We start from the raw sequence: 8,949 nt of genomic DNA on the forward strand, positions 1-8,949 counted from the left end.
GGGAGGGGTGGGCGGCCGAAAGCCAACTGTTTGTACTGAATGGCAAGAATGTTCTAGTAAATGTGTACCAAAATGTGAATTACTTTGTACGATTACAGTCTCCACGTCGACCTAACCGAATATTATTGGTATTAATGTGCTTTTTTTGTATAAAGTGCAAACATTTCGTCCAAAAGTCTAAGTACTTTAGTGCAGTAAAATGTTGTTTCACGTCCTGTCAAGAATTCGTATAGTACGAGCCTGGATCTGCGTGTCAAACTGTTCCATTTGTTTATGTAAAGTGATATTAAAAAAGATATAAACTATAACTGTCCGTTACTTTTGGCAAAAGATACAACCACATAATGTATATAATTCCTAGTTTCCATATTTATCCGCATGTAAAGGGCCGGTTTATCCATGTTACAGCTCTTCAATATTTATGGTTAGAAGAACTCGTATGTACACTTTAGTTTCCAGAACTGTTTGGTAACCTTTCGTACCTTATTAAAGATTCTTAAATCTCAGTGATTGTGGTAGGAATTTCTTCTTCACCCACCAGCAACCTGCTGCCTCTTCTGCCAGTCTTAAAGGGTCTCCGGAAAAGCTCTGCAGTCTCCCTTGCCTTCCCTTTCTGTCATTGCAGGTCGTATAAACGTGATAAATGAATGCTACCCTGCTGGCTCTGCGAGAGAGTGTAATTAGTATTTATATCAAAATTTATGAAACAAATTTTCGGTCGCGGTATAATTTAAATGACCTTTGCAGATGTAGAATAACAACCATAAAAATAACAGAAATAGATTGCACAGGCGACATCAATATTAATGTAGACGAATTGTCAGAAGCTCAGGGGCTCGCTCTGCAACATTGCAAATGAACTTGCAGCCGAGGGTTCCGCTGCCCCGTAGATTAAATTCCCCTGGCTGAAACCGAGTTGCAGATTTACAATATCATATTTTAAATTGCTGTCTTCAATTAAACCGTTTATGACCATAACTAATTTTCAGGATGTCGATGCATGCTTTTCCAGGCCTTCCTTCTTTGTACAAAAGTAAATGTCCATAAAGCGTTTCACTTATATTCTTCAAACATGATGCTAATTTAAATTAATTACTTCCTATGATATGTTATTGTTCCTATGATTTTGCCAGTGTTATTAGTTCTCTCAAAAATACATCTAGGGAAGAGGATTATTTTAAGTAATTTGATTATCTTTCTATCTCTTTTATTTATTTCTCATTTACTTAAGAAATTCGTTCCATTGGTTGGCGTTGATACAGTAAATTTGTAAATGAGGAGACAATATAAAAAATCTAAATTACTTGTGCTTAATGACTGTGGCAGAACGCCTTTTCTCTAAATCAGATTGTCTTTCTTGCAGTTTAGTTTGATAGATTTGCAAGCTATGCTGCTTCCATGAAGTTAGCTGCGCTGGTAGGAACGCAGGCTTCTTTGTCTCTGGTTGTAGCTTGCATGATCGCCCCATTAGGCAGAAAACGTAGCCGGAGATCACAAATCAGGCCCTTGGCTGTAGCTGCTAGGGTGTGGAGGTGCAGAGCAGGCGGCAGAAACTGACCTCACTGGGCAAGGAGGGCCGTGGACCTGATTCTTTAATATACTATATGTGTTCAGGAAGCCATAGACCATATTTGACTCTGAGAAAGAAAACAAGAGGAAAAACCCCACAAAGTATAAATAACCCCTTAGGATACATCTATTTTAAAGTGAAATTAATTTTTCAGATTAAACCATTGGCCAATTACAAGATAAAAATGTTCAATTCTCTTTAAGAATCCTTTGTTGACTTGTCTTTTCATCTCTTACTATTTATATTTGTCACTGTTAGTCAACAAAGTCTTATTTGCTGAGTAAGGACTTTGCTGCACATCAAACACTGGGGAGGGTGGTGTTTAACTTTTTAAAAATGTTATTCTGATTATAACAATAATATTGGCTTTTTCATGAAAAGAGCGCCACCTTGCAAAGTTTAGTGAGATTTATGGAAGTTGAATACCTAAGCAGGAACCGCTGCTAGCTCCAAAAATTTGTGAAGCAAAAGCTAGCTCCAGTTGGTTTGGAAGTTTGAAATTGATTAACAGAGTTGCATTTGAAGTGACTCCAGACATTAAGTATAATAGTTAAAAACAGAAAGAGGAATAAAGAAATCTCTTCTCTCTAGAAAAGATAACACTGCAATTAATAATCCTTCCCACTTTCATTGAGATCAGGTTGTCTGATAACCTGATATGAGTGTGATAATGACAAACATGGTAATAATGGTACTTTTGTAATTTCGCTGGTTTTTAAAAGAAAATAGTAAATGATGAGTTCGTCTTTTCTTTGAACATTCCTATTCCTAAATGTAGTTTACCTCAAATTTGGAATTATAAGTGTCTAATTTTTGTTACGTATCTGATGCCCCTTTTGCTTTAATATCATAGTGTAATAATTAAATATCACACTATGACATATGATTTAAGTAGGATATTTTAACGATACATTTTAGGGGTAAGTGTGTACCTCAAAATGACTTCATATTTCAAATATTTATTTAGACTTTGAAGGCCAAATAATTTTTAAGAAAACATTTGAAGAGTAGTGTGTTAGCATTTGTGAATAATCTCACTCACAGCAAATAAATGTAACAGAAGCCAACATTTAAGGCAACCCTCCTGTGCATTCTCTTTTCCAACACCTATCACAAAGAAAAAGTCATTAATGATGTAGGTGGCCTAAAATAATGCTTCGAACTTAAATGTAGTCTATTATTTTGCTGGCACCTTTAATATTTGCTTCTTGAGATGTATTCTTCATACTTTTTTTCATGGACTATTAGGTTTTGAAATACACAAATGTGAATAGCAAAATATATTCTTAGACTCTGTTTAGCAGGAGCTGAAGATGCTGCAAATGGCCTGTTTCCTGTTTCTAGATTCTGACTTAGGCAGAATGCTTTCCTGGTTCGTTTTGTAATTGCATTGTATTCTGAATACTATCAAATGATTAGAACAGCTAACAAGTTATTAAAAAGTATATGTTGTGTCAACAGAAAATGCCTGAGTACAAGCAATCATATTTGAGAAATGAAGATAAATGAGTTGTGGTATGTGTGTATGTGCATTTATAGAGCAAGCATATAAATATACAAGCACCATTTATGTGGGGGCTAAGTAATTTTCAAACATTTCAGATCCTTTGTTTTCTTCTTCAAAAGCTACCCCCAACTGCTTTAAGCGTTTGCAGCTGATGATTTTGATTTTTTAAAGTCAAGCATTCAAGTTAACCTTTAAAAAGCAAACCACCTCCAAAAGAAAGATGTAACCTTTCAATTGCCCCATCTGCTTATCTTTTTTTTTTTTTTTTTTTTTTTTTTTCTGACAATGAAAGTAGCACTAACCTTCCTTGCTGATGGGCCTGGCATTTAGATGCTTTTATTGTGAAGTTTTCTCAGAACTTTTAAAGGGCTGGCCAGAGAATTATACCCTCAAGTACCTCACCTAGCCCCAAAACCTTCCAGAAGTTTTCTTTTTGAGGCCAACATTAAATCAGTGTCTGGGACCCCTTGTGAGTCAGTGCTGTTGGAGTTGTTACCTGAGCATACTGCTGTTCAGGAAGTGAGTTGGAGAAGGCCCTAGACCTTAAAGAGAGGATTTAGTTTAAGATGTTATGAGAAGTTACTCCATGTGGTCTGGCACGCTCAAAATAAAGGCACTTGTGCCCTTGGCTGTGGACTAGATATAAAGACATCAGCTCTTACACATTCCTAACTTGCATTTCTTTTCTTTTTCCAACTTAAAATACTGATTACAAATTTATCTCCTCCTCTCTCAGTACAGAGTTCTGTCTTCCTTGTAGCATCAAATGTAGTTAGTTCTTAGAATTATGTGTTCATATTTGAGGGGGGAAAGTGTTTTCATAAAGATAGTCACAGTTGATATCAACTGTTTTAGAATTATTGAAAATAGTGTGGCAATGGAAGGATTGATCTTGTCTGTGCCGTCAAGCCGCTAAAGGTACAAGTTACCCATGAGAGTCTCTCTTTCAGCTTTTTAACCACCCTGTCCATCCTCTGTAATACGTACCATTTAAACTAGTTAAATATAGAAAGTAGGGTTATTATGGGTAAGCATACAGCAATTTTTAAAAAAATGATAACCACTATTTTGGGCCAAGAAATACAAAAAATGTTAACTTCTTATGTCACAGTCAATCCTTTTCTTCAAAGTTTATTGCAAATATAATGGCGTAATAGGTGCAAATTATGAATAATGTTCTCCTTAAATCTATGCAAGGCTGGTTTGCTCCAGAGTCTCTTCCTTAGCAAGAGGAAACACACCAGGCCAAACCAGAGGCTATTTTTACTGTGGAAGCTGGGATCTGTCATCAGTTCCTAAAGTTGATATCCATTTTAGAGTGAAGAACTAAAACAGTATGAAGTTTCCAATTGATGTTATATACTAAAGGTGAGTTTTTAAAAAACCGGACTTAGCTATCTAGAGTGGAAATATCATTTGGCAGTGAAGATGCCACAGACTGACAGTGTGTCAACTGTTCACAATACTTTGGTTGCCTCTGATGGTTGTGAGACATCTCTGTAAGCATGTGCAGGAAAATTCACGTGTTGTGAAAGTTACACAGTGACATTTTCACCTACAGTACACACAAGAATCAACTGTTGAACATGGGTATAAACATATTGGAATCAATCTTTAAAAACAACAATAGCAAGCAAACCCAAGCCGTCCGACCTTAGCAAACTTTAAAAACTTGTTATTTTACATCTTTCTTTTGTGTATCAATGTCCATTAAGTTACAGAAAGCGGGAACGTAAACGGCGAGAGAAACTCGCATCGCGATTCCTTTCTAAACATGTTCCGTTCATCCGGGAAAATCTAGCCTCTGACTAAGAAAACTGAAAGTTGTGGAGAAAGGACAGGGGTGAGATGAAGTGCGAAAAGGGAAATTTTTGCATTGGTGGATTTATTGAAAGCATGGAAACAGTCTTCGGGGGTAGGTGTAGGGGGTGCAACAGCGAGACTTCCCCACAATACCTCCACGGAAAGCTGGGTCGTCAGCATTTAAGGGACCCTCCAGCCACCCGCAGCCCGGCGGGGCGCTTTCCAAATCGTCGCGGCAAGCTCTGGCCGGGCAGGGCGAGATGTGCGCATGCGCGGCCTGCGGCCCGCGGTTCCACGTGCTGATGAATATGCATGAGACTCCCCCGCCCTCGCGGGCTGGAGAGAGAACCACGCAGAGGCTCCGGCCTGTGAAAGTCTCTGGCTAGGCTCCCAAAATAGTGCGGCAGGGTAGCTGCACGTGTTTGTTTTCAAACCGCGCTGGTTTAAGTGAGTCCACAATGCCGAGCCGACAGCAGAGGCTAGAGCAACCTGGGGCTGCTGCCATTGGAATGGCGACTTGAGCCGGCCTGTCAGGGCCTCTCCTTCGCTGAGGGCTGGGGGCTGCGGCCTGCTGGAGCCCCAGCCGGCCACACTGCAGTGCTTCGGGTGGCTGGGCTTCCGGTTCACACCGGGCCTATCAAGGAGGCCTTCTTCTTTTATCCTCTCCCAAGCCGGAGCTGTAGCCCCGGCTGTTCTCATATCCCTAGCCCCTCGGAGAGGACTTAGCCTGCCCCTAGTCAGAGCTCAGGCCCGAGGTGACCGGGCAGCGGCATGGGGGAGGTTTCCTAGGCCCTACCCTCATCCTTTGCCCAGATCCAAGTCTGGGTGTCGGCTTGTCTTTGTCTCTCCGCCTCTCTCTCCCACTCTTTTTTCCTAGTTCCTCTTGCTCTCTGGCATTTCCCCAGCCTCCCACCGCCCCCTTTGGGATACTAGAAGCCATTTGCTTGAACGACTGTTCTATGGTTTCCACTTGACCCTTTGCAAATAATACTAGTCAGCTTGCCTGTCTTGGAGTTGAAATGGTGCTGTTAAATCCAAAGTAGTGCAAACGTCGGGACTGGTGGAGGATCTGCCCTGGCCTAGAGACCAGAAAGTGTAGGGTTTGGTGAGAGACACCTGAATTCAGTCGCTGGATTATTGCTTTCCTCTCTAGTGACGTCCTTGGGGATCTGCATGGTATTTTGTGGCCAATGTGCTGACATTTCCAGAGTGAACGTATAATCTGTCTAGGTGGAGTGGCCAACGCTTGTAAACAAAGAGGAGGGGCAACGGAGGGTCCCTGGGTCACTTCAAACTCTGACCGACGAACATCTACAGCCTTTGGGTGTTTTAGTCAGCATCCTGGGTCCCATAACAACGGTAGTGGTTGCCGACAGATTCCAATCCTACTCTAGATTTTTACTTTCAACTGAAGAGATAGACCCACTTTGTGGAGTCTATCATTTCATTTCCCCTTATTGGGAACAGGAGATGCCTAGGTCAGTGCCCGGCTCGCACTGCATTTTATCCCAGGGCCAGCTCCATCTGTGCCAGTTCTGGAATACAGGGACGACAGTATCATTTCACCTGACAACCACAACTCCCCAAGCCTTCAGCGTGGAACCTGAGGACGCAGGGAGGGAGGCTTTGGAAATGTTTCTGCCAGGACAGTGCCTTTCTTCCTACCCAAACTCCCGAGTCTCCGAGCTCAATAACGCAAGGATGGCTGAAGAGCGTCTGCTCCAGGTCTCTTTGCCGGACTCAACGACCCTCACCCACTGCCACCGAGTGCTAGGCCCACAGAGGCCTGGCAGAAGCCACTCACCCCTCACTACTCATGACTAGGAGGAAAGTGGCCGGGACATGAGGGTTGGAGTTCTTCTGTCCTAGGGTTCTGGAAGCCAGGGCTCCCAGCGTTTAGTCAGGGGCGCAGAAACCCTTGTTTCTCCAAACCCCCGCCACAGGGACCACCTCAGCAGAAACCCATTCGTGATTTGGGTCCTTTTGTGTTTGAGTATTGTGAAGAGTGGGCTATTTAGACTCTGCAGACTCCAAGCTAACGATGACCTGTGTGGGCCTCGCTCTGAACGGAAAACTCAAACCCAGCGTGGGTTCCCGCGTCTTTCCCAAAAGGCCAAGGCCCAAAGAACCCTTTTCATTTGGCCAGGGGCTTGAGGGAAGGGAGGGGCGGGGGCGGGAGCGGGTCGGGGTCTGCAAGCCAGCGGCCCGGCGCAGCGGACTTGTCCGGCTGCTCAGCTTGGCAGCTAGCGTCCGTGCCGGCAACGCGGTTACCCTCTCCCGGGCTGGAGAGTGGCGCCGTCCCTCCCCCCGCACCAGGCGTCCCTGGGGTCGGCGCCAGAGCCCGGGAGCCCCGGAGGCTCTGGCTCGATGGCGGCGAGGCGGGCTCTGGGTCCTCTCCCCGCCAGGCCGAGTTTAGTATGTGGAGGCGGCGGCGGGAGCGCGGGCATGGACCAAGGGAAGGGGGACCCCCAGCCAAACCGCACTGGTGCTTTCCTTTCCCTCCACTCGCGCCGTAGCCCTCCCCAAATTGCCCGTCTCCGGTAGGACTGAATCTGTCTGCTGGCCTCTCAGCTACCAACTTTGCCCGAAATCTAGATCCCAGGCCTGGTAAGTCGCGTTCCTCCCCTACCCCGCCCCACCACCTCACTAGCGGACGCGGCCCGCGACAGCGTGCGCGCGCGTGGCCTGAGGCGCGCGCCGATGAGTTGGGCTGATTTGGAACTGCCGCGCCAATTTGGCCTCTGCCGCTGGGGTGTATACGTTTACACGCGGTACACTCCAGGGTAGTCAGGATTGTCTCGGGGCCCCTCAGTGAGGCGGGAGCGAAAAGAGTGCAGGCCCACTCTTCTGGATCCTCTTGGTCCTGTGGACACCAAAGCCATCTTTTAAGAATGAGCTTTCTGCTGGTCTCTAAAAGAGGAAAGGGGGAGCGGGGGAAGAGAATTGTCCCTTTCCCTAAGCAGTTTCTAACCACTAAGGTCTCCAACAAAGTTTACTGGGCGGTTTCCATTTGAATGCTGTGAAATTGTTACTATTAATATTTTAAGTTAAGGTTTCTAAGAGTCACAGCTTTTCAAATATATGTGCCTCTTGAGGATGCTTCAACAATTACCTTGTCCAGTGACTGCACTCCCTTCCCACTGGAAAAATAAACTTAATTTTTCAATAGTTGCTTTAGGTCATGTCTTTTACATGTCACTAATGTGAAGACAGAAGTAAATAAAGAAAAACAGCCTTGGTATTTCTAGTTGGAGCTCCGTACGCTTTATTATTGAAATGTGAAAGATGGATTTTGGGGTGGGAGGGGGAGGTAGGGCGCTGGAAGACTGCTTTTGAACCACAGTGCCCTGTTGCAAGGGGCTGACCTTTGGCTGACACGGCCACGGAGCGGGCCGTTCGTTAACGAGGATTTGATACATTAGACATTCGAGCTGGGCGTGTAAACCTACACTCTCAATCCAGATTTCGCTCAAATTAGTGTTCGAGGAAATGATCTTTCTAAGTCCTGAGGCTTAATCAAGTGTCAGGCAGCCCGATTGCTCCCTGAAAAGGGCAGCGAAGGACACCGGGTAAAAGACACATTCCTGGCTCCTTAAAAACAAAACAAAACCCCCCAAATAAAAACGACAACAAACATGCAAAACAAAGCAAAACAACAAAACAGAAACATTTTTTGAATAATTCCTAAAGTCCTTTAAGTCGCCACTTTGAGGCAATGCTTATAAATAAGGTTAATCACCTCTTTTTAATGAATTCTGTTCTGAGAAATCCTAACACCAGTCAAGACTGTGAAGACGGTGTCACAGTTATGGCAATACTTTTTTTGAGATTCATGTCTGTGTGTATTTCTGTTTTACTCGCTGGAGATACTAGAGTGTGACAATTTATATCCGCCAGGCAGTGGGGCACATGGAAAGGGGATAGACACAGGTTTTTAAAGCCTTTTGAAAGTAGATGCGTCTCGATTTAATTTGGTTCGACTTATTCCCAGACTTTGGAGCTCAGAAAGGGAAGGCAGGCTGGCCACTAAGTCCCTGGTCTGGTGCTCTGCGGCTGAACCTGCAGCGTT

The sequence above is a fragment of the Mandrillus leucophaeus genome, unplaced genomic scaffold, assembly GCF_000951045.1.
Source record: "Mandrillus leucophaeus isolate KB7577 unplaced genomic scaffold, Mleu.le_1.0 Scaffold866, whole genome shotgun sequence".
Lineage (NCBI taxonomy): Eukaryota > Metazoa > Chordata > Mammalia > Primates > Cercopithecidae > Mandrillus > Mandrillus leucophaeus.